The sequence below is a fragment of the Pipra filicauda genome, unplaced genomic scaffold, assembly GCF_003945595.2.
Source record: "Pipra filicauda isolate LSUMZ 115617 unplaced genomic scaffold, ASM394559v2 scaffold101_size5749837_pilon, whole genome shotgun sequence".
Lineage (NCBI taxonomy): Eukaryota > Metazoa > Chordata > Aves > Passeriformes > Pipridae > Pipra > Pipra filicauda.
The window spans coordinates 3,151,777-3,178,309 of record NW_024103452.1 but is presented as its reverse complement, the minus strand read 5'-3'; positions in this window follow the sequence as shown (position 1 = coordinate 3,178,309).

Genomic DNA, 26,533 nt, shown 5'->3' with positions numbered 1-26,533 from the left:
TTTTGGTTTAATTTTAAAAAAGAAAACCTTGTTTACCATTTACTGAGTTTTGAAGTGATACTTCCTGCTGCTGCAACTCACTTATGTTTAATATTTCCATGTAATATAAACCAAGAATACTTTTAAACATAAGATTCTAGTATATGCTGTACCTCCTTTTTCCTTATATTTCAGGGGAAACATTTCCATTTAGTGTTTCTGCCTTGGTGCTCACCCGTCTTGTATCTAGCTTAATTCCAACAAGACCTGTGCATAAGATCCATTGGTAATCACTTGCTCCACATGGATGCTGTGATGTTTTCATCCTGGAAGTGCTGAGATGCTGTAGACACAAAGAATTTCTTAGCTCATATAAACATTTAACCTGCTATTTTGTCTCCTTCCATTTCTGTCCCATTTCCCATTTACCCAAAGGCAGCAATGATACAATAAATATGAAAAGTTTTAACAATTTTTCTGCCAGAAAAAGAGTCTCATATCTTTTTCCATCTTTTATGCTTCTCCCTGTCTCCTCTCCAGATCCATATTTAATATGTAATCAAGCTATTGCCCTATACAACCTGGTCTCAGCACTGGGAATACTTCGAACCTGCTGTGATCTAAACTTCAAAGAAGAGAGGGTTTGTAGACTGATAGAGACAAATTACTTTAGAGATCTATACTGAAAATATTGAATTAAAAAATTAGAAAAAAATCTGTCCATGGAATGAATAACTGGCAAGAAATTACATTTCTAAGGTTTTCCAAAAAGAAGTAAAGTTCTAAGCATGAAACTACCTAGAGATGTTAGATCATTGAAAAAACTGGAGAAGAAACTGATCTGTGGATATCTGCATTGGATAAAATATACACTGCAATGGAGAGTCAGCTACAGTCCTACAGAAGTGGAAGAAAATCTGAGCTATATTAAGTTCTCTTTTTATCACTGCTTCTGATCTCTTAAAATTAGCTTGGATATGGTTACTCTCCTTCCCTTCCCTTCCCTTCCCTTCCCTTCCCTTACCTTACCTTCCCTTCCCAAACCTTCCCTTCCCAAACCTTCCCTTCCCAAACCTTCCCTTCCCAAACCTTCCCAAACCTTCCCTTCCCAAACCTTCCCTTCCCAAACCTTCCCAAACCTTCCCAAACCTTCCCTTCCCAAACATTCCCTTCCCTTCATCTTGTCCCATTTAAATAATAATATTAATAGATTGCGGTTGCACAAAGGCATTTGCAAATCACTAGCAAAAAACTACTTATTGCTCTGCATGTTTCAGTATTATAACACCGTTCTCTGATGAGAATCATTCCTTGTTTAAATCATAGAGCCGTAGAAATTATGGCATCACTGTCTCAATCACAGAGCAGATTTGTCTGGAAAATAAATTAAAAAAACCTAAAATCCCCAAAAGCTGCAGTGGAGTGGAACACATGACTGATAATGTGATTGTATGGCAATACTGATGTGTATTTACAGAAATCATTAAGAATGACATAAGCCTCTGCCAGTGTAGTTCTTAATGGGACTAGTAAGTGCCACTATCCTGAGATGTTTATATATTCCTAACTTGCATCTCTTGTTAGAAATCTCTGATCTCCTTATTTCAAGTAAAAGTTTACTCTTTAAAAATAACAAAGATGGCAGAATGAAGAAGAGTAGAATTTATTTCATACTCTTCTTTGCTTGCTGAGCTATGATTCACCATCATAAATGTTTGCTTTAGTTTGGGGCTTCCAGATGTTTACTTTTCTCTGGTGAGCACAGCAAAGCAAAGACTTGTGGAAGGAAGATTTTGTGATCTGTGAGTAGAGTTGGCCACCTGTTGTTTAATTACTGTGGTTATTTGGTCACTGTTTATAATTAAGTTCAGTTTATAAAGGACTAATAAACTTTAAATTAAATTCTGTCACGTCCTAAATGTCGGTAAAACAATCTATCACACTTTCTACTGCCGGGTTTTTGATTATCTACCAGACATAATAGCCATGTTTGAAGTCTCTACATTTCCTGGTCAGCTCTTTACCCTTTATTGATAACTTCTTGACATAACTTTAATATGATTTCAAATTTAAATTTTAAAATTTACAACAGAGTATAATTTCAATTCATAAATTTCATTTTTGTTAATAGCTATCTTCACCAAGGTCTTCAGCATTGGTTTTTTGTTTTGTTTTGTTTTGTTTTTTTTACTTGTTTGTTTGATTGTTTTTTTTATTTTTTTAATATTATTTTATATTATCTTTTCCATTCTTTTTCTCCTTAAAGAGAGCAATTTTATATGGTGGGTTCAGACTCTTATATAATTTTTTAATCAATAATTACCCTCCCAATAAGGTTTATCTCTTCTGTTTCCAATAGTTTTATTTTATTTCTGAGTAGCCGCACAATCATAATCCACTGTCTGAGCCTTCTCATGTGTAGTGGACATGCATGTTTTTAATAGAGTTTTCCTTTTACAATTTCGGATTTTATTTAATAGACATGATTTAAAAATATGGGTTAAGGCTATTTTATAAAGGACTACAGTATAAAAGCTTATTTGCCAGGCTCAAATAATGTGAAGTGCTAGAGGTTTGCATGTGAATATAGCTGAATGTCTGAAAATTAACCAAGTACAGATCTATACTAGGAATAAATATGCTGCTTTTCTTCCATTTAGTCTTATTTTCAGTGAAGTGTTTTACAGTTTCTAAATTTGTTGCATTTGAGTAAATATCATCAACTGGATTATGTTATCCACAACCAGCTGTAGAGGTGGATAAAAAAATCCAAAAAAATCTTTATAGCATTATTAACAGTTTCTATATAGGTTATCAAGATTGTAGACATTTTATGATATTAGAGCAGGGAAAAGCCTTTTTATAAGTGTAGTTTGTTTCTATGATTTATTTAATCAAGTTGCCACCCAGAAAACTTGAAAGCTATTCTGATGATGGAAGGACCTTTTAATGCAGACTAAGTAGGATTCAGATATGAAAATATAAGTGCTGTAAAAGAGAATTACACAATATGCCCACCCACTATTGAGAGATCCTTTAACCTCAAAGTGTTTAAAGTCTCATCCCAATCATGCAAACAGAAGTTGTTGCCAAGTCATGTGTTAAACACAAAAATGACATTGAAGGATTCTGCCAGGAGTCCTTGTAGACTTCCAGGAAAGCAAGTACGTGTATATTTTAAAATAGGGAAAGCCAAATCAAAACTTTCTATTTAGCAGTGAAATGTTCCGTGGAAGGCTGAGCCTGAACAAAAGAGGTGAGCATGTGGAGATCTGCACAGGCTATCCCACAGCATCCTGGAAGGACTAGGCTTCTAACATAAGTGAAGACAAACATAAGCAAGGCTCCAGCCAACACAACATGCTGACACCAGTTTAACCTAGAGTGGAGGATTGTTTATGCTTCAGATGACTAATTATCATAGATAGAAAAGTACTTAAGTCATACAGAGGTAGCCAAGTTTTAAAAACACCACAGTGAAGCAAGAAAGTGACCTACAAGAATTTGTAAGTAATAAAGCCAAGAACAGAAGTATCAAGGAGAACTCTGGTGAGAAATAGTTATAGCTACCTCTGCAGTAAATACCAGGAAGTGATACTGACAGGCTCACAACCACTTTTACAAGAGAAAACCTGAAAAAAAGTAATTTTTTTTTTTTTTGTTCAGTTGCTTTCTATAATACTGTACAGAAAATAAGGATGGAGAAAGCACAAAGGCAAAGAAGAGAAGCTGAGAATTTCAGGAAAGTAAAGTAAAAAGAAAAGACCTCTGTCACACTTCTCACAGGTAATATATAATGTATCATGCCGGCTTTTTATTTGTATGTGAGTATCTAAAATTGTCTCAATGTATTCATCAATGAGACAATGCAAAAACCTACCAGAGACAGATTTTTCTGACTGTTTCTCAAATTTCTGAAATAGATGATCAAATTTTTCACATACAGATGAAACAAAGGCATGATCCATGTTTGTATTGCATGTGTGGTATGAAGTGTTCATCTGCTGTGACCTATCCTTTTGATTGTTATTAAATACCTTTTGAATCACTCATAGGTCATCTAATAATGCAACTGGAGAGGTGAAGAAAACGCTTCCAGACATTTAACCATGAGCGGGGTGGATCAAATATATTTTGTAAAAATAAAAATTGTCAAACTCATCAGCATTTTTCTGGCTGTTAACTGCCCACATTTGGCTAATAACTGAACTCCAAAACAGAGAAGGGAGGTTTTTTCTATGTTTTTCATCCTCCAGTGGAAAGAACAATGTGAAAAGAGGTCTAAGTAGATCTGCTTGACCTTGGATACAAGAACAATGGCTGGTGGGTAAATATATGATACACAGACAAAAAGTTAATTTAAAGTATGAGACGATCCTGAAAATACTGATTTTAAAATGGGAAGAATCACCAGCTAAATGTACCTTCATACCTGAAAAAAACCTACATTGTCAGACCATATAGATGTCTGAATTTTAAAGAAAAAAACTTAGATTTCTTGAAATTCCTGAGGATTAAGTTTAAATAATGCCACAATTTGCCATCCCATTCTGAAAACAGAGATATGCTGCCCAGCTAGTTCAGTTCAGCACTTCTCAGCCCTGATAACATTAGCTGACACTCATTTCTCTCACATTAAAATATACTTCCATCACTCATAAAGTCATTGAATAAAATTGCCAAGAACAGTCCCATGAGAACTCTGCACCACAGTTTCCAACATGGGTGTAAACTAAACTTGAGTTTTGTTTAAAGCTAAAACAATCAGTTGTTTTAGCTCTATGTACTCTAAATATAAAACAACCTTTCAGAAAAATTGTGTACACATTAAGCTGCCTATCTGCTTTTTAGTCCAAATAGAGATCAGTTGCTATTACAATTATCTTACAAACTAAATTTTTTTGACAAAATACTTACCTGGATTGCAGTGTAAATCATGTGTGGTTTGAAATAGGTTTCAAAGTTCTTTAACATCAAAACCTGTGTATTTAAATCAGAGAAGTGCATTGGTATCAGAATATGTTTTTCATTTTTATTGTCAATTCTGAAAGGCATTGCATCATAAAGACTGATTATACTATTTTCAAATCTAGACTTAGAAGTGGAAATAAGCCTAAACCAAAACCCCATAAGCAACAACAAAACAGAAAGAGAGAGAAGGAAAAAAGATTTGTCTGGTAAAATGCAGTTTTATCTCTGAATTGCCCTTCATTTGTACAGTGGGTCAGAAGAAATAAACTGTGTCTGTAGACCTCTGATACACTTAAGCTAATGATGTGATAGAATGAAAAATGTTGATGAACATTAATTGAGAAGCCCAGTTCTGTATAGCATTTTAAGATCTGTATTGTGCAATTGATAAAATTAATCTAACTTCTTTTTATCTATATTGCTTGAGCTTTTTATGGCAAAGTTCCTTTTACATTTGGCATGGAAAAAGTATAACAGACCATGTAGATCTGAGGCTAAAGAGAGCTATTTTCATTCTCCTGTGCTGTGCTGGCAACTACAAAATTCAGGGCAGATTTTGCCATTTTCTTAATAGATTTTATTGCGACCATTCACCATTTCATGGCTCACCCACTGTTCTCTAGTCTACCACATCATTAATTTTAACTATATCAATCTTTATGTAAATATAGACTGACTATATTATATTTTACCTCTAAAAGAAAAGATCACTTACCAGGGAAGAGTAGACAGCATTATTTAACTTACTGAATCATTTAATGGAGTATTTAATAAGATAAGCATTTAAAACTACTTTCCTGTTTACACCATTACAAGAGAAGACTAGCTGAGAGGTCATGATTTCATTAGTTTCTTTTAATTTGGAACAGATTATGAAGACATACAGATTCCCAGGCAAATTGACTGGCAGGTCCTTTCTTCAAACCTCATTGCAATGTGTGTAATATTAGCTCTCTACAAAGCATTAAAACTGTGGCTGGCAGCTCAGTTTTTGGAGTTCATCACTGGTGGTTGCCTTTGAAAATTAATCCAGGGTGATACTTAGGAATGGAAAAGTAGTAATTCACACTTTCATCAAAGGCTTATTTTATACAAATGCTGTTTTAACCCTGAGCAATTAAAAGCATAGTTCAGCTTTTCCTTGACAGACTTTGACAAATACTCTGTAAGGTATATTTTAGAAACTAGGCCATATATATATATATGTAGACCCCACATGAGGTGTGTTCAGCATAATTAGTGTGTTTTTCTACCTGGTTATAGGAAACTCATTGAGCCATGGTAAAGCATAACTCTCTCAAATGTCATTTGGCTTACAGCCCTGGAAAATTATATACAGACCTAGACAACAGGAAAAGCATTGGAGAAAGAAAGAGTAATTAACAGACTGGGGGCAGATTCAACTTGGCACTGCCAAGATTGAATGTTTTGGGGCATTGCACTGGAAAACGTGGAAAAAAAACAGAATTCAAGATTTCCTTTTTCACGTAACATAGATTTTCATGTTTCTGCAAAACACGTTGGAAAATGTCTGCCAACTACATTCTAGCTATTATGGAACTATGTTAGAAAATATTAATAATCCCATAAATCATTAGGAAAACTTTAATTTCTATTGTCTTTGAAGTTAGTGATCATTATTCACAATGCCCAGAAAAGGAAAGCACTCTTAAATCTCAGTCCAGCACTCTCCTCAGTGATTGACAGGTTTTCCTGGGAACTTTTTTAGCCATAAAAAGGGGATGAGACAAAAGAAAAGTTTCTTAATGTCCTGAATTATCTGTCAAACTTCTTGCCTCAGAGGAAATTTTGTGCCTGAGTTCACTTACAAATTTGCATTAGAAAACTGTTAATATGGGGGGTTTTTAACTTAATCCTGATCTAAGCCTTCTGCAGTAGACATAACAGAACATGTCTTTTAACTGGGTTGTGAAGAGTTACTCTGCATTTTACTGCAGGAGAAATGGGCAAGCCCATATCAATACTTTTCACTGATAACACTTTGAACATTCACAAGCTTAACTGTGTGCCCCTGTAACACATTATTGCTGGTAACAGGCCACAGGCTTTGTACTGGACTGGGAAGGCTTGAGGACTGAGGCTTGTGAGATTTGCCTTTCCCTACCTGCAACTTTTTCTTTTTTTCTTGGTTTAGCTGAGACAGATTTTTTTTCGTTTGATCAGGTGGCTGTGGCTGGCTTGGTTCACCTTTGCTTATCACTGCCTTCTGGGGTTAAACCATGACAACAGTGTAATCATAGTTTTATAGAGGTTGTACTGACAAGTAATTTTTTTATGCAGAATGAGATATTTTCAGCTCTAACACAATGATGTCATGTAGAGACATTCAATCCTGGCACAATAGCAGAGACCTTGAGAGGCAGAGAGGCAGGATGCAGCGCAGAGGAGTTCAGGGCTGGGGTAAGAAGACATGGGGCATAGGCTAGTACTGGAGATGGCTGTGAACAACTAATCAGTGGTCAGTTGAAGAAATGCAGACCTAGACCTGACCAAAGTTTGTTTTAGGGGTAACAAAGAGGATAAAAGAACTATGCAATATCTGCAAAATTCACCACATACTGTAAATTCAGATGTAACATGGAGTTACAGAGCAATGCAGAATGGGAAAAGGTGTACAAATATGTTGGCAAACTTATAAAAATCTGCCCAAGTGGATCACAGAGTGAAAAAGAATAAAAGATTGTCACAAACATGATCTTCCTGGCAGTGAGAACTCTGGACAACTCACCATAACATCACCCCAGCACCGGACTCAGCCACCAACCTGGCATGTGGAAGAGAAAGGCTAGGTGAGTCCACCACTAGGAAAAGGGATAGAAACTGAGAATTGTCTATATAAAATCCTGTATTTATTGTTAATATTATAATTATTGATACTTTTTCTTTACAGTGTGAATAATTTTTTAGTTATATTTTATTTTTCTCTTCCTGCAATAATTAGATCTGAGCTTAGAGTGATTCTTGAATAGACTCTTGAGATTTCAATTATACTAACAATAAATTCTCTGCTTTATATATGAGGCATGTTTCCCATTTTCCCATAAACAAGATTCTGAGAACAACAGTAGAAATAAAATATGGTGGACTAATAAACAATGTTTAATAAATTACAGATGTTTGCCATTAGCAGATTATAACACATAAGGAAAAGAGAAACAGTAATACATCAGAGAACACAGCCAGCAAAGTGTTATTTTGTGAAAGACTTATAATATCTCCCAGTTTATCAATGTTTACTAAAGGACACTACTCACCAGCCTCTCTGATATCAGAAGTCCAGTTTCAGACAGATGCTTTTGTTCATATTGACTTCTTTGCTATGAAATCATTGGCATATGTAATCAATAGTTGCATATGTGAATTTATCAGTGCTGATTTAAGTTTATATAACCTTAGCCATAGGAAGCTGAATGGATGTTTCCTAAGTATATACAGTAACAAAAAATATTAATTAATTTTTAATGTCAAGTGATAGTAGATTGAGAATGATTTGACTTGTGTGCTCATGAATGTTTTTGAGTTATGTAGATATGTGTTTGTGCAAGGAATTTAGTGGCTGTTAGAGAGGTGGAGGTACTCATACCAGTAATTTTTTGTCTGTTTTTTTAGGATATGATTTATGAGCCTCCTATTTGTATTCTGGCATATAAAATAACATATATTCCACAAGTTGGAACCATTTTCTTAATTTGAAGTGTTTGAATGAATATTTACTTATTCACTTCAGTTATTTTAATATGAGAAGTAATAGTGACACACATTTGTTATTGGTAAGATAGGTATCTATTAGTCTGGAAATCAAAAAAGAAATGTTAGGATACCATGTGTGCAGTAAACCCTGTCAGCTTAGAAACTAAGAGAACAGCATGACAAAACATTTAACCTTCTGGATTTTTTGTTCTTACTCTGCAACCTCATTATTTCCAGACAACACAAATAATTGGTTCACATTCTTTCTCTGGCAACTGTTTAGCTTTCCAGCAGGATGCATTTTGATCAAATTATGATATTATAACAATCGCAGCCACTGATTGCAGTGACTGTTGAATGAGGTGGGAACAGAGCTACCCAGAAAGAAGAACTGTACAGTATATATGAACTAACCTTCAGCCTGCTATTAGCAACAACGTGCCTGTGACTGCACTGAGTGATACAATTAGTGTTTAATTTTCCTTTACAGTGTCATCAGACTTTTTCCACACCAGTCATTGGGTGTATGAAAACTGATTCAAAATAGATTAGAAACTTTTTCTTTTTTTTTTTTTTTGTGAGAGCCAGTCCATTCTGTTTTACACTTGTAAAGTAATCAGAAAGGGAAACATCTTAATTTGAATTTAATCTCCAGTGAGCACATTGCTGACAGAAGATCATAGTCTGACTATGACCTCATATAGTTTGACCATGATTTTGAAAAAAAAAAATATTTTAAAAGGAGCTATTCACTTCATTGAATTACAGGTTTAAGGGTGACGCTTAGGGCGAAAAAAACATTTTCAAAAGAATACAAGATCATGTTTCTGTTATCTGAAATTTTCCTATATATATGTTTATTCTATAACACATAGTATGTAGAAAGTCTATGACAACTATATTCCTAATTTACGTGCTAAGTTTGTTTGCCTAAAATTGAGAAAAATCTAGAGCAAACTCTCTGAATCTCTATAACTGTGCTGGAAGACAATTTAACAATTATACTTCTATATCCTGAAACTAATCCAGTAAGAGGAAGGATATGTTATCTTAGAGACTTCTCTGTCTTGGATAAGATAGAAACCAGTAACAGTTTTTACTTTAACGATGATATACCCATTTTTGCAAGAATATGAAACTTGATATCAGTATCCTTGCCAAATTTCTGTATGGATGTCTATGTTCTACTTTTATGTATTTCTCTCCAAGTTCTGCTTGGCATCACACTCACCTTCTTGCTATTACACTGCTATGTCATAGAATACTAATATTGTATTATAAGTAGATTTGAAATTGCTTTTGAATCCTCTCATCAGCAGCCTTTCTACTTAAGAATCAGGAGACAATTGTAGATTCCTTCTCAGGCAATAAAGCTTTTTAATGAAACACTCTAAACAGATTGCTTATCTCACAAGAATGTATCTCCTTGCTGTGTCTGTGAATGTACATAAATATAGGTAGTCAGTTATAGTGTTTTACCTGGCTCTTATATGACAGTCTCTCCTGTCTTTTCATTGCTTTTGCAGCTCTTCTCTTATTTTATCTTTAAAGATAAGAAATAAACTTTTTGGTAACTGCGCTAATGGCTCTTCGGAGTTATGAATTTTCCAGCCTACAATAAAGTAGAACCTGCCTGATTCAAATACGTGCATCTTACATAAATGAGAAAATTAATAAACTGCCTGGATATTCTGATGTTCGAGATTTACCACATCTTCAAAACTTCTTATTTAGCTACAGGATCATGGTAGGAGCAGAAAGGTTTGAGAAGAAATTTTGAAGGAACACTAATATCTTAACAAATTATGGAAAACAATTAGGAAACTCTATCTCCTTCTCTCTGACTCTTGTACCTGGTTGCTCATGGAACTTTGATAATATTTCCAGCTAGGACTTGTCCCTTAGCAGTTCAGCCCAAGACAGTCCTAAAGTAGTGAACTGTGAGTGCCTAAACATTTTGGAGACCAGTTGGTGAAGATTTTGGGAACCATAAAATTTCAGTGCTTGGTAGGTGTATGCACATGAATCACAGGTTTGTATCTATTTCTTTCAAGTCCATAATTTTTTTTTATACAGTGAAGTACTTTTTAGGGAAAGGCTGAAATGCCTTTACAATCATCCACTGCATGAAGTGAAATGACACGGAAAGGATCACAATAGCTCAGTGGAACTGGATCAGGTCCAATTCCTTATAAAATAACCAGGTTTGTTTAATCTGTATAGTATTTATTTCTGGTTATTTCCTTGAGATACACTGTTCCCAAGATGACTTTCACTTTGTTATGACCTGTTCAAATTTTTAAAAATAATACAACCTGGAGTGAGACAGCCAGATAAGTAATTAAGACACTAAACCAGGAAATCAAATTAAGAAGCCACAGCCACGAGGAACTCAAGAGTGTCAGGACACTTGCAGACCAGACACAACAGATGGTAACTGTCTAAATCCCTTAATTTCATTGTTCAGTGACACAATATTGAAATAAATGTCTCTCACGCATATCCATACGATTACAGACATGCCCAGTAAGTGTTTAAAGCCATTGCTAATTTAGACTTTCATTCACCTAAAACCCATTATTTCAGTACTGATTTCTGATGAAATGTTACTAAAACCCTCTCTGTCCATGGCTCCTTCAATGCTATAGCCGAATGTCAGAGCTGTCTGCTCTGCACAAGAGCATGGAGCTGGATCCTAATTCCATGGTACTGACATTGCAGCATGCACCAGGTTTGTGCAAGCCAGATAGGAACCTTACAAAACTGTTCTTGGAACACAAAAATAAAAAAGCCTCTTGAAAAGATTGTCAGCAGTCGGTCTGAGAGACCCAGGGCTGAAGAAGGTGGCATAAAAGGGACAGGGAGAAGGGAAAAAGAAAACGTAGGTCTACAGAATCAGAGAATTGGAACTAATATTTCATATTCTGAAATACTAATGATGTGGATCATATCATCAGAGGAGCCAAAAAAATATTTCAGAGTCAAATCTGATGGACACCTTTGCCAATGTGCATAGATGAGTTGGTCCTAATTAACAGACTCCAAGAAGAAAGGAAGGGAGAATCTGCTACTGAGTGGAAGCAGAGAACAAATTAGGCTGACTCCTTAGACACTCCTTTACAACAGTAAATGAAAAACTGCCGAACACTTAAAACACCAATGAGCTAAAAAAGAAAAAGATATTTATTTTATAATATAAAGGTACTACATCTAGCATGAGGAAAAAATATTTTAAGACTCATTATATGAGATAAAGTTAATAAGAGCTTTGAAAGATTATATGTGCCAAGGGACTTGTGATCACTGCCTTGTAAAATTCAGTGTAAGCAACTCTATCTGATAACGTAATCAGTAGGTCATTTTTTCCAAAGACAATGAAAGACAGAGTGGACTGAAAGAAATTTTATGATATAAAAAGTAAAGAAGGCTTTCTCACGTAGCTGAAAAGCCATTTTTAAAAAACTAAAAAGAAAAAAACCTCATTAATCTGATTCCCTGGAAAAATAAATGTAGTGGTTATAAATGGAAAGACACTGCATAAAAGAACTCTGGAAGGAAATGGAGTGGTCTGATATACATGAAGGAAGGAAGGAGATGAAAGAGAAAATAGAATGAAAAAGAGAAAATAGAATGGAAAAGAGTAAAAGAAAGAATAAGAAAAAAGGTAGACAAGGAAAATAGAGTATAAGAGAAAGAAAGAAAAAAGACAGAATTAAAAATAAAAGGGAAATAGAAGGAAATAAGAGAGAAATAGACAGAAAAAGAGTACAATTATGCCAAAGGAAAATTTTTTTTTAAAAGGATTCCAATAATAACAGAAAGTTTAACAACAATAATGGTTTGTTACTGAATGGAGATGACAGTGGTCATCAGTGTTGCAGTTATCGTCTATAAATATTTCTGTCCTGTATTTCGAAAGTAGGATGACGCACTCATTAGACAAATGTGGTGCTTTCCAGATAAACCACATTTACAGGGAGTTAACATTTTAAAAACACAGGATTAAACCCTCCATTGACACCACCAGGAATGTAGAAGATCTATTAGTGGCCGGGGTTAATTTGCGCATATATTTTGCAACATCCAGAGGCATTTCATTGGAGGACTTTACATTAGAAAGAATGTAAAAGTTAAGTCACATCTGAAAAAATACTGGTGATCAAACCACGCTGACACACAGGGTCACTGTAGGCGAACATCACTGCCTGCATGTTTGCATGCTGCAGTGAGGAAGCTTTGGTTAGTGAGATGGATAGCACATTTTTGTGACTTTTCAAAAGAAGAAAGATCCCCCATAGCCTGTACTTTGTGGCAAGGATTTTGTGTGGGTTCAATGCAACCTCTCGTGGTAGATGCCACAACAGAAGGCAATTGCAAATACTTGCAAAGCAAATTCAAATTAAAATTTAGGTATTTTAATTTAAAATCTGTTTAAATCTGTTACAGAAAAATGTTGAAAGCTTAACGACATTATTGGTAAAATTTGACTAGCTCCAGAAGATTTACTCCTTTTGGAAAAAATCTTATCTGCAATGTTTGTACTCTGGGTCTAAGGCCTGGTAATATGGGCAAGAAAGAGGACTTCAGTGACCTTAAGATGGAAAGATTTGCAGATCAGTATTTTATGGACACTTTTCCAGGACTAAAGATTTCTGTCTTGGTTTTGGGCACTAAGATTTATCAAGGCAATAACCCTTGCAGCTCCTTAATGTGTGGATTTATGGCATTGTTGTCAAAACTTTTCCAGAACAATCACAGCAAAACACATGAAACGGTTTAAGAACTATTTGTCAAAATCCAGAGAGAAGCTGTCAATGTGCTGCCACCTACAGAAACAAGAGTTTCTAACGAGCTTTCAGATGGAAAGACAGTTGGCCAAGCATTCAGAACTCTCATCAATTATCTGAAATGATACATAATTAATAAAAGTTCACAGATGACATGAAATTGGCAGAATGGTGGGAAGCAGAAGATGCAATAGCTGTATCCAGAGATGTAGCTTTCCCGGCAACATCCACTCCACAAAATGCCTTGTAAGCTAGAAATACAAAGCTATACACCTAGAAATAATGAAAATGTGTGACACTACCTGTGACTGTATCCTGGTGTCTTCCAGGGAGTATCATGGAGGAAAGCATAAAATCACTGCAGCACAGATGACCGTTAGATAAAAGCTGATCTATTCTCAAATTTATTTACAGAGGAATAATCAAAAGGACTGAAGAGAGAAGTATTTTCTTTCTATATACATTGCAGGAATACAGTTTCCATCTTTTCAATAGGTTTATAAAACATGAACACAAATTAAAAAAATAGAAGAATATTATTTCACTGGCTGAAGAAATCTCTAAACTGAGAGATGCAAGTTTTTCAGAAAGAGATACTTAATGTGACCATTACTTAATTAAAGTGCCTGCACATATTCAGGGGAAGAAATACTGAACATTATTTGACTCTTGTTATAGCCTAGAAAGGTATGAAAACCCCCATACAGTTAGAAATTAAAAACGGAACTTCTTGATTTTGATTTATGGCCTAAACATAGTGATTAACCAAAGGTGAAAAGTACTGAAAAAGAAAAAAAATCTTATACTCTCTTACTAGATGATTTTCTAGTTTGTATAATTTCATTAAATAAAACTTCCTTGATTCAGAAAATAGATAATTAAATCAAACATACAGATTCCAAAATAGTACTATTTGAAATTAATATCAGAAACAATTCAGGGGTGGGGGAGAGGAATGGGAGAGGTGGAGTGGTTGGGGTGGTATCTTTTTGCTTTTGTTAGTTTTTGGTTTGATTTGGTTTCACAAGTCTGAATGTCTCTGTGTGAATAAGGGCTAGGAATGGTCTAACAGATTCTTTAGAACTTAAAATCTAAAGATTCTTTAGAACTTAAATTCAGTAAATCAAGCAAATATTTCTTTCTCAGAAATATTACAGCTTTGGGCGCTGACAGTATTTGATAACAGATGTACTTCTATATTTACAATGCACATTTGACATAGCAACTTTAATTGATTTTATATCTTATTTGTTTGTTTACTTGTTTTAAATAGCAATTGTTGACCTTTGCTCTAGGGCATACAAGTCCTTTTCAGAAGAGCTTTGGCATGACTGTGGTAGGCTCTGAAACCTGTAGTCCTCTTGTGCTTGCTTTCTGCACAACGATGTATTACATATTTATTTAAATCACTTATTTTCTCAAGTAAGTGAAATAATCTTCAGAATCAAAAACATATTCTGCTCCCTTTTATGCAATATTTCTCTAATCCAATTATTCAATGATATTTTGATGTTAGCAAATACAAGATCCAAATTTAATCATTAAAGCGCTGGACCAAAATGACCCTCCCTGCAATTTAAACTTTGTAAATACAACTTTTGAAACTATTTTCTTCCTAATTACCCTCTTTTTAGTTTTAGCACTGCCACTCTGGAAAACTGGTTAAGTTCTGCTAAAGTATTTAAGAGTATGCTACACTACCATCTTCTGGAAAGAGATGAAAATAGAGTTTTTAACTATTTAAGATCTAAACAGTTTTTGTTGTCATCCTCATTTGCAGACTGTATTGCTTGTTCTTTATAAAGCCCATTTGAGATTTTTCTGAACAGGGAAAACCTAAAATACTAAGATTTAAGCTTGTGTGTTTAAGAAATCTCTCCTTCAGGAGGGAGTTTTTTCTTTCCTTCCTTTAAACTGCACTTCAAATTATAATTCTTGACATTTTAAGCCTCATTTACAATTTATTTACACAGCATGGAATCTTTTGAGATCAAGACAATTTTGCTGTAAAAGACCCTCATTTCATCAGCTGAAATACAGAATTTAGCTCTTTTTATATTTTCAGCCTAGAAAGCAAAGTTCACATACAACATTCAAAGTTGTATAAATTTCCAGTAAATGTATCCAAGTTTGTGGGTTGGCCTGCTACAGAGATAAGACTGTTTATGAAGGTCAGTCCTGGGAGCTGAGGGGCTAGATTTTAGTGAAGCAAGCCAAAAAGCAAAACATTTTTGGATCAAATAAACCGATGGAATAGTTGCAACTGAAACTAAAACATGCTTCTTTTGAAATTAAAAGTTCTACTCTACATTAAAAAAAACCAGACACGAACCAGTATAGCCCTGGTATTGATGTTTCCCATATTTCACATTCTATGTAATGAATATATTATAGGACATTTTTTAGAAAATTCTCTAATTTTGCTAGTTTGAAACAGCATTCATAAAAGGCTAAAGATCTTTGATGCTGAAGTTAACCATCCTTTTAACTATGATTTTTATCATAGTAAGTAAATGCTATTGCATTTCTAGATTCCTTACTCTCATAAATATGGTTCACTGAATTGTTTTTTTGGGATATTTACTGTAGGAATATATATCCTGGGATACAATGACAGGAGAGGTATTTAAAGATCTGTATAGTGAAGTTGGAAAAGAAATTCTTTTTGAAACTACTATGGGAACACTATTAGCACACTCCAAAATGTCTGATGAAATTAGACTGTTCAGGTTCCTTAAGGAAAACTAATAGTTTAGAAAGACAGATAGATGTGCAGACTTACAAGAAGGAAAGAAAAATTCCAAGTTATGTGGCCATCTGTGATATTTCTACTTTCGGTATTTCTTCATTTCCTGTTTGAACTGGCAAAGTGGGGTAGCTAGTGAGGAAGAGGAAAATAAATAATTTTTGTTAATCTATACTTTTTAATTTACACATTTTATACTTTCAAAATCCAAAGATAATACCACAAAAAAGAGTAGCAGTGCTCTCCATAGGATAGGTACTTAAGTTTTTTTCTGGCTTTGGTGTATGAGGAAAGTAGATATGAACAGATATTCTCTTTCATCTGATACTTCAGTAGAATTTTATACCTGTGCTCATTGCTCTTATTACTCACCAACAAAATTGAAAATCAGCATCCTACCTTGACTGCACAGTTGGGTGGTTTTCACATGGAAGAATTGAATATGGCAATGATAATAACAAATCTATTAAAAGTTAAATGGCTGAAGAGCTTTCTGGATTATGAAAATCTTTGGAGTTTGTTAATTGAAATTTCAGTCTTTTCCTTTGAAATTATAGGGTTTGTACTTTAAAAAAATTGCTTTCCATTCAACTAAAAATACATTTATTTTCAAAATAAGAAATATTCAGATAAGTGCAATTCCAAATGCTGTAATGGCTAACCTGTAAACTATATGAAAATTTAAAATTAGTGGAAGATTGCTAATTAAATTCAAATAAAATTCATAATTTTAAGGAGGTGTAATATTTCCATTAGCCAAGCTGTGCAAATTAATAAGAAAAATAAGTCCACCCAGCTTTATTCTTTCCCTCTTCTCAGATGCTTCAATGTCCTGTGTACTTGTTCATTTCACTGGGATTTGCTTATTTAGTTATTTTACAGTGAATATTTTCAATCACTGCTCTTCTGAGTGGTTTATCTCTATAAATCATTTGGCATTCTGTCTGTTCAGCAGTACAGATTTTATCCTGAAACACTGGAGAAGAGTGCATGTTCTAGAACAGAAATTGAGTAAAATTTGGTCATTATATCTTTGGGTGATTTCTAAGATGCTGACTCTAATTGAGCTGAAGCTCTACTGCTTGATGGCTAGATTAACTGAACATGCAGTGATCATGAACAAACAAATGAAAATTCATTCCTGGAATCACTTGAGCACCAGCAGAAAAAGTGTTCTCATTATAGTCCCAGATGTAGTGGCATTTGTCCAGGACACTTGGCTTAACAAACCTAGTCTTGCAAAAACGTCAAGGGACTTTTCGTGATCACATAATGAGAACTGCTGCCTGATCTAAGGTAAGGTGATTGCTTCTAGAACCTACTTACACAAACATTCTTTTACTTTTATGATTGATGTGTCAGTTATGAAAACTCCTATTGGTATTTTTTTTGTGTGTTACCATATATTTTTTTTTAATTACCAGCTAAAAAACACTGCTTTGGTTTGAATATCACTTTACTGGGTTGCTCATCTTTGGTTTCTTGCATTATTAAAATAACAGTAGTCCTGGTTTTGATATAGCTGTATGTCTTGGCATCTTTTTCCCCTGGAATAACATTTTGCTTGATTTTTATTTACAATGTATTTCAATTTTTACAATTTGTGGTTTTTTAGGAGGAAATAGGTCTCAGGAAGTGTAAATATTGAGATCCTACTTCTGGAAGAGTAAAAAAAAAAATCTCATTCATCTGTGCATCCACGGATAGGTACCCTGACTTCATTAAAACTATTCATGTGTTAAAAATTGCCAGTGTTAAGATAACGAACACTTCTACTGATAAGCATATTATGGACTTGGTTATACTTTGCAGTTGTTGATGAAATAGGAACATGTATATCTTTTTGCATTGTTCTTTGAAAATTATGTGTTTAAGTTCAGCTTTTCCTGGTTCAGAAATAAAGGCACAAGCACTTGAAAGAGGGAAAAAATTAATGACTGAGACCAGCAAAATTGGAATTTTTTTCTTTTCAAGTCATGACACAAGGGCAGTGAATAACTAGAAATGCATGAGAAAGGGTCCTGAAGTAAAAATAATTTTATAATTAAAGATTCTGTCATATAGTATAAACAACACTGATATTCCAGGTGTACAGCATGGTCTTCCTTCATTAAACTTTTTTTGCTAAATATGCACATTATGATGCCAAAACTCCAGGAGCATATTAGCCCCAGACATCATCCACCAACACATGTGCGTGATCTGTGTCAGCATTCCCCTTGCCTCAGAAAATCACTCAGTTCAGCCTGGATCACTTTAGTACCAGCAGGGGATTTATTTATTCCAGTTTCTTTATACGTCAGTGGTTGGGGTGTTAGCTTGGCAGACTTGGGTGTAGTCCCCACTTGAGAATGTCAGATCATCTCTGCTTCGGTTGACTGCATATAAAATGGAAACAGTAACACAGGCCTTCTTTGCAGGAGTATTGCAAGGTTGAATGCATTCAGGTTTGCTTCTTCAGGCAGTGATTGCAAGGGCTGCAGGACATGCTCAGTGAATGGTGCTCTGAAGAGAGTTAGACAAAGCTCTTTCATCTGATGTAAGTGATGCACCGTCATGCAATGAGCGGGTGCAGAGGGAAAAGGCAAAAGAAAGACAAAGGCAAAGGCAACTTTTCATTTGCTTTCAAATGTTTCAAATTTCCATAATCGAGCAACTTTTTACAGAGGTAGATTTAGACAGGGCAAGGTAGAATTGCTTTAAATTAAAAGAGGAAAAATTTAGATTGGATGCTAGGAAGAAATTCTTTAATCAGAGGGTGGTAAGGCGCAGGAAGAGGTTGCACAGAGAAGTCGTGGATGTCCCATCCCTGGCAATATTCAAAGTCAGGTTGGATGGGGACTTGAGCAAGCTGATCTAGTGGAAAGTGTCCCTGCCCATGGCAGGGTTGGATTGGAACTATATAATCTTTAAGTTCTCTTCCAACCCAAACCATTCGATGATTCCATGATTCTATGATTATATTGTTACATTAGCAAGTGGCATTTTGGTCACTTTTTTAAAAAGCATTGCATACTTAGTACTGAATTAGGGGTGTCCAAAAGAGAGATGTTCACTAGTAACAATTGCTAAAAATTTGTCAAAGGAGTTTAGTATCTTTTAGCCTGTAAAGAGAAGCAGCACTGGAAATGCTGGCCCAGTAAAACTGATAACTGTTATAAGAATTCCCTTTGTGGATTTATCCAAGTATTTTAAATACACTAAAGTGATTCCTTTAGACTTTGTTATTTCAATTTTAATTATAAAATGAAATATTTTGAAATGTTAAATTTTATGAAAAATCTAAAGGTTTCATCTTGTCTTGTTTGGGATAAAACCCAATTTCAGAACTTCTAGAGCTTCACAGACTTGTCTAATAATAACATGTGTGATAAAGCTGTTGCATACCTCCACTTTTAATGAAGCATTGTAACAATAAATGTTCAAAATGTGTTAAATCATGTTCCAGATGCATTTGGATGCTTACTGGGCATATCTTTTCAGTAAATAATTTTACTGAGAAAAGGAGAAAGACACATATTGATGGTACTGGTGTTCTCTGAAGGATGGAATACAAACCTTAGATGGTTATAAAAGCCTGCATCTTTATTTTTCAGTAAATGCAATTTGTGTGGGTAAAATAGTGGGGAGTGTCCCCCTATGGGAGTTACTTCTCTTTGTGGAAAAAAACCTCAAAATTAGAAATAGCTGTTATGGAATCTAGTGTCAGTTATTTATTTTTCCTACAGTCCTCAGTAATTTATGTTGAATATGCTGTAGGTCTTATTTCATGAACTTTTTATAAAGCTGACTTTTTTACTTCCTTTTTTCAGATAGTGGCTGAAATTCAGAAACTCACGATATGATCTGTTTATTTTAAGCGTATCTTTAAGTAAACCACTGGACATTGCTAACAGTACATGGAGCAATCTTTTTCTATGGAAATGTTCCATACATACAGTTTACAAGTATAGCTGGCCTCTCTAGCTGCTGGCTTACTCTACCTTTCTTTGTATTTTGCATTCCCATGAATAAGAATGAACCATTATTTATTCTTGGCTCTCCCAAGAATGGAGTGAAGGAGTAACTTGACTTTTGCCCTCAGTGTCTCCACCTCCTCCAGTAACAGCAAATGTCATAGGCATGTGCAAGCTTTCAGCCATCCTTGTTATATCTTAATCATGTTCATCTCTGAACTTACTCATTCCCAGGAGTCAACAAAGAGTAGTCAAGCAGTAGGAGTAGTTATGGGAAAGAAGAATAAATAGTGCAGATGTCAGAAATTAAATCTAGACCACATTTAAAATCTCCCTTGCTTCTTTCAGAGCCCAAATCTCAAACTCTCTCTGCACAATCACAGTCCAGTGATTTAAGTGTTCTCGCATTGGCCTTGGATGCAGGTTTGAAGCAAGCATAAGGGTGGCTTAGCTTATGCTAGGTACCTCAGATACCTCAGGTACCTCAGAGCAGTCTTCCTTCACTGATGGGAGTGCAGGGATTTCACTGAGCTACCCCCAGGGATCACTGCTTTCCCCTACAGTCTCCAGTCGTGATCTGGGCTTTACCAGAGGGAAGGAGAGAGATGGGTAATTAGCATAGAGAAATAAAACATCCTGAGTTGGAAGGGACCAGGATCATTGAGTCCACTTCCTGGCCCTGCACAGAACAGCCCCAAAAAACACACTACGTGCCTGAGATCATCGTCCAAACACTTCTTGAAAAGTTCACTTTAACTCTGTCAGGCTTGGTGTTGTGACCAGTTCCCTGGGAAGCCTGTTCCAGGGCTTGAACACCCTCTGGGTGAAGAACCTAGCCTCTATCCTACACCCCGTGACACAGATTCATGACATTCCTTGAGTCCTGTCACTAGTCACCAGGGAATAGAGATTGGTACGTGCCCCTCCACTTCCCCTCGTGAAGAAGCTGCAGACCACAATGAAGTCTCCCTTCAATCTCCTCTTCTCCAGGCTGAACAGAACAAATGACAGCAGACACTCCTCTTATGGTTTCCCCTCTAGGTCCTTCACTATCTTTGTGTCCCTCCCCTGGACTCTCAACAGCTTTAAATATTTTTTATATTGTGGTGCTCAAACCTGCACACAGCACTCAAGGTGAGGGCGCACCAGCACGGAATAGAATGGGACAATCACCTCCCTCGACCGGTTGGCATGAAGAATAGGAGGGAACAGCGAAATTGAGACAGGAAAAACAAGAAGTGAACTGTAAACCAGGGAGGGAAGGAATTCTGCCCCGTGGCGAGGCCGCCGAGGAGGGCAGGGTTCCCATCACTTTCTGTAATCAGGAGACCCAAATCCACATGGCACACGGCGCTGCTTTGCAGTTTGGCCACCAGATGCCACCAGCGAACCAGGAATGAATTCGGTTAGTGTTAATTGTTTTACTCTTTTTCTCAAGAGCCTGCAGGAGGAACCTACCGGACTCCGGGCACAATCGATGCGGTTTGTGCATAATCTGTACATTCCACCTGAGAAGGTAACTAGAGGATTTATTTTCAGACACTTGGAAATTCATAAGCATGGATGTAAAAATAGCAGTACCACTGCTTTGGACACGAATTATGGGGAAACAGACCTCATCTGTGTCCTTCAGTCAAAATAGCATTATTTTAACCCTTGAGATACTTTATTGCTCTTGCAAAGAACTGACTAAGGAATATAGTCTGAGCAGTGAAAATAGCCGTTAAGACTTATTTGTATTTTAACCCAGTGTTTGATTCAATTTCCTCTCCCCATTATGTTTTTGCTGTTTGCCAATATGGGGCAAAGAGCTTTTTCTTCTATTATTTTCTTATCTCTATGTATAGTCTCATGATTAAGTCTCATTTAAGCTTAGTTGTGATGAAGTTATTGCTATGCAAATCTTTCATTAGCAGCTCTTTATGGGAAATTTTGACCCATCATGGACTTCAGTTTGGTAAATTTATTTTGCATTTGCAGCAAGAATTACATAAATCCATTTGGAAATGTTAGCAGGATTTACTTTGAATTTACAGCTTTTATTCACTTCAGCTCTAAATAGCCTAAATAAAATGCAATAACAGCACAATAATTAGTAATTGAAATTAAGATCTCATTTCTAAAGTTATGCATACTTCAGTCATTATATTATTGTTTCTTTTTCAGTTTAGTAACAGATATGCAGTTATGTCTTTAACAGTAAAACTATTGCAATGAAGATATTGGAGTATCCCACATGTTGATCACCAAAAATACCCAGCACCTGCTCTTCACCACTTCTGCTTGAAAATGAACTGTATCAATAAAAATCTCCTATCACCTCTCTTACAGATGTTAACATAATTTTACGACTCTGGAATGCTTTGCAACAGGGTTTGGATGTTATTTTCAGCTTAAATAATATATTGCTGTTAATGTTATAAGCTATTGATATACAAATACTATTTTGGTTCTGCAAAATTCTTTACAAAATGCCCAAAGTAGATCAACAGCCAAGCAAACTGTATGATCTGTACAACTGTGCATTAGTCTCCTTAGTTATCAGAGAGATGTTTGATCCTTTATTAGGTGTTCACATTTGACACTCTCATTTCAGTAACCACTGGAATATGATTTCTATTTTTTCCCTTCTCTTGCTCTGAAGCAGCTTGTGGCTCTCTAAAAGTGGGCTAAGTTTGAAAGGAAACAACTGGCCCTTGGACAAAACCACACAAGGTTCCTGTTGGTTGTTTTCCACTGAAGCTGTTTTCCAACAGGATATTGAGTTTTCTTTAGAAGGACATTTTTTTGGAAGGTGCCTGATTTCTGCTGACAATTTAATCTTTTATTTTTGTTGGAAAGGAGGAACACCTGACAGCTGAAAAGCCTTTGGCTGAAAACAAAACAAACCAGAGAGATTTGGAAATGCCCTCCAGTTCCTGACATCATACCTCCAAGTCTGACCAGCCCCCCGTACCACAACCCAGTCATCTCATGGTGCACCCCAACAGTCTGGACTGCAGAGCTGCTCAGGTGGGGAGGCACAGGGTTGTAACAGTAGGAAAAGGGGCAATCCCCCAATTTTATAAATCCCAGAAGGATGTTTTCAAGCAATCTTTTCAGGTTTCAATAGACATTTGTTATGAATAGCTTCGGATGTTTTCTTCTACAGTTTTTTTAATAGAAAAAGCATGTATTTTGTAACCTTTTCCACTATTTTTTTTATGGGATCCTACTTGCATAGAACAATGGACAGGAGCCAGGCTGGGATATCATCCTGAATGTGGGGCAGGGTTAGATGTGAGGGGTGAGGGGAACCAGTGTCAGACAGAGCCCGGGAGAGCTGGGCAGGACTGTGGAGAAAAGAACATGGCAAAGCCCAGCTGGGATGACAGGCCAGTGATCTGGGGTCCATATGAGCAGGATGAGTGTCTGGAGATGGACATGGCTGCAATGCACATGCAGGATAACTGAATCTGGGGCCAATCACAAGGCTAAAACCATCAACAGCTGTTCTGCAAATGCATTAAAAGTCACCTATTACTGGAGCAATAATACTTTGATGTATTTTCTGTCCAAAAACATGAAAAAACGATATCAATAATATAAGCAGGGATATGCACAAAATGCACAAGAAATTGGAACTTTTAGATCAGATAGCTGGAAACAAGTGTACCCTGACATGCACACGCCTGCACACACAAAAATGCTGTTCACAGGGCTGTTTCCTGCACTGCAGGTCCTTGGTCAATGGCTGGTGGAGTTCACAGAGCTCATGAGGGCTGGGAGCTCTGGATTGCAGATGCAGAGATACTCTAGTGGGGAGAACTGGGACTGAGATCGTAGAAATTGGCTTAGGATTCCGGTGAAATGGAGGGCTACAGGAGTGGAGGGCAGAGCTTTGAACTCTTTGGATGTGCAGGAATGCAATTTCTGTGACAGGAAAGTGAAGTAACCCTTGCCTGTGAGAAGTACTGGGGAGCTTCTTGCTTGCCTGTCAGTCAGGCTCAAATGTATTCTTTCCCTTGCCAGGAATTTTGCTTTTGGACTAGCTTCCACAAGACTCCTCTCTTTTGTGTCTCTGATGTTCTGGATTTAATTTTAGCCCTAATTCTAACTTTTTTTTCCTGCATAAATCACAGTATTGTTCATCTAAAGCCATCCACATGACAACTATTAGTAGGTAAATCCTTTCCCTTCAGTCCTCCTTCAGAGCTAGTTGGATTTAATTCATTTACAGCTAAAAAATGCCATCTAGTGGTTCTTAGGGGCTTAATTTAGCATCTAGTAAAATGTAGCAGCTCAGCATTGAATGAATAAAAGTCATAAGCTGTTAATACAGAAAACAGGACTGCATGCTTAGGGTATACTCTAGTTATCGCCTCTGTTTTTGTGAACAGAGTTAAACAAATACATATTGATCTGGTTGTGTTGATGTGTGATGTTTCTTACCACCCATACTAGTTACAGAACTGTCAGTATGAATCAAGTTAGTACAACCGTATTCCATTTTCTGAATAGGAGTTGTATGTCCACGGGGAACATTTTCCACACATTTCAGACTATTTTTTTAACTCCTGCAAACAAATACTGGGATCCATGAAAGGTGTTTCCATTTAATTAAACCACCAATGAGTCAGGCACTCAGTTAGTACAAATTCATTCAATGAAAATATTTTCCAAAGCAGAGATTTACATAAGCCATGAACAACTTTTTTAAGCATTGGAGTCCCTAGATGCAATACCTATGAAAACAGTGGACTGTAGAGATTTCAGAGGTTTGTAAAGTCATAATCAGTGCTGGGGAGTAATTATAGGGAAAAGTTATTATTTCTCGGGATCAAAATGTAAAACATTTAAAAGTACATTTTTACGATGCACACAATTAAATTGTAGGATGTACTGCTGTAGGATTCTGACCACAAGTGCGTATGAGTTTAAAAACGAGCTCAGACAAATTCACCCAATGTAGATCCAAGATGCGTGTGTATCATGCCTGGATGCACTGTCTAGCTCAGTACTTCCCACAGTGCTGAAAGTAGGCAGGGTCCTCATTATGAAAAAATAGCCTCTGTTTCACTTTATGATTCTTTTCCCCTGAGAGTTAAGTTAACTGATGATCATCTGGACTTCACTTCAGCCCTGGCTGTCAATTCTAATGGTCTTATCTGGCTCAGAAACCTTTTAAAAGTTGACTGATTTAATAGGTTTCCTAAATGAAGTGCATATAATCCTTTACCAGAAAGTATCAAATATGCCCATTCTTTATGTACTTTATACACTGTATATTTGGAAAACTCCATAAAAGAGTATGGCGTAATAAACACTTGAAGAAAAGCACCAAGATCAGTGTTTGCAGAGCCATAGTGCTGTCTATTCTCTTATATGGTTCCGAATCATGGGTCGTCTACCGCCACCACCTGCGTCTCCTAGAACGGTTCCATCAACGCTGCCTCCGCACAATCCTAAACATCCACTGGTCAGACTATGTGACCAATACATCTGTTTTAGAACAAGCAGCAGTCACAAGTATTGAGGCCACGTTGCTGAGAACACAGCTGCGCTGGGCAGGGCACGTCTCAAGGATGAAGGACCACCGCCTCCCTAAGATCTTGCTTTATGGTGAACTTGCCTCCAGCTGCCGCAAGAGAGGAGCCCCGAAGAAAAGATACAAGGACTCCCTGAAACAACATCTCAGCCTCGAGCACATTGATCATCATAACTGGTCTACTCTGGCCTCAAATCGGGAGGCCTGGAGACACACCACCTATAACGTTGCCGTTTCCTTTGAGAACACATGCAGGATCACTCTTGAGGAGAAAAGACAACGCAGAAAGAATCGTATCCTGTTGAATACACCACCTAAGGAGTCTTTCTGCTGTGCCTTTTGCAATCGGATATGTCTATCTCACATCGGACTCATAAGTCACCAGCGTGCCTGTAACAAACGTGGATAGAGCCTTCCCGAATCTTTGTTCGTGAAGCCCAGCCATGATGACACTGTATATACACTCATTCATTAAAATTCTGCCCTCTTTTCACACTTCCCCTTTTGACTTTTATTTCTTTTTCCTGTTTTCATATCTTCATCCGTCTCCTTTCCAGCTTGACTAAACAGACCAAAGTGCTCTCCATACTGAGATAAGCATCTCATTTGCCAAACTGTGGTGTATGGGTAAGATGATAAAATAAAACAAGTTTGCATGTTGCTACTTGGCAAATAGTAAACTAGAGAATGAAGATTGTAAGTGAAATTACTCTGAGGTTTGCCTTTTGTGGCCAGTTTAATGAATCACTTTTCACATACCATGTAGGGCATCTCTCAAGTGAATGGAAGTGAAAGATGAAGCTCTGAGCTGGTTCATTGCAGTTCATTGTATGCTAACTCTAAAAAGAAACAGACT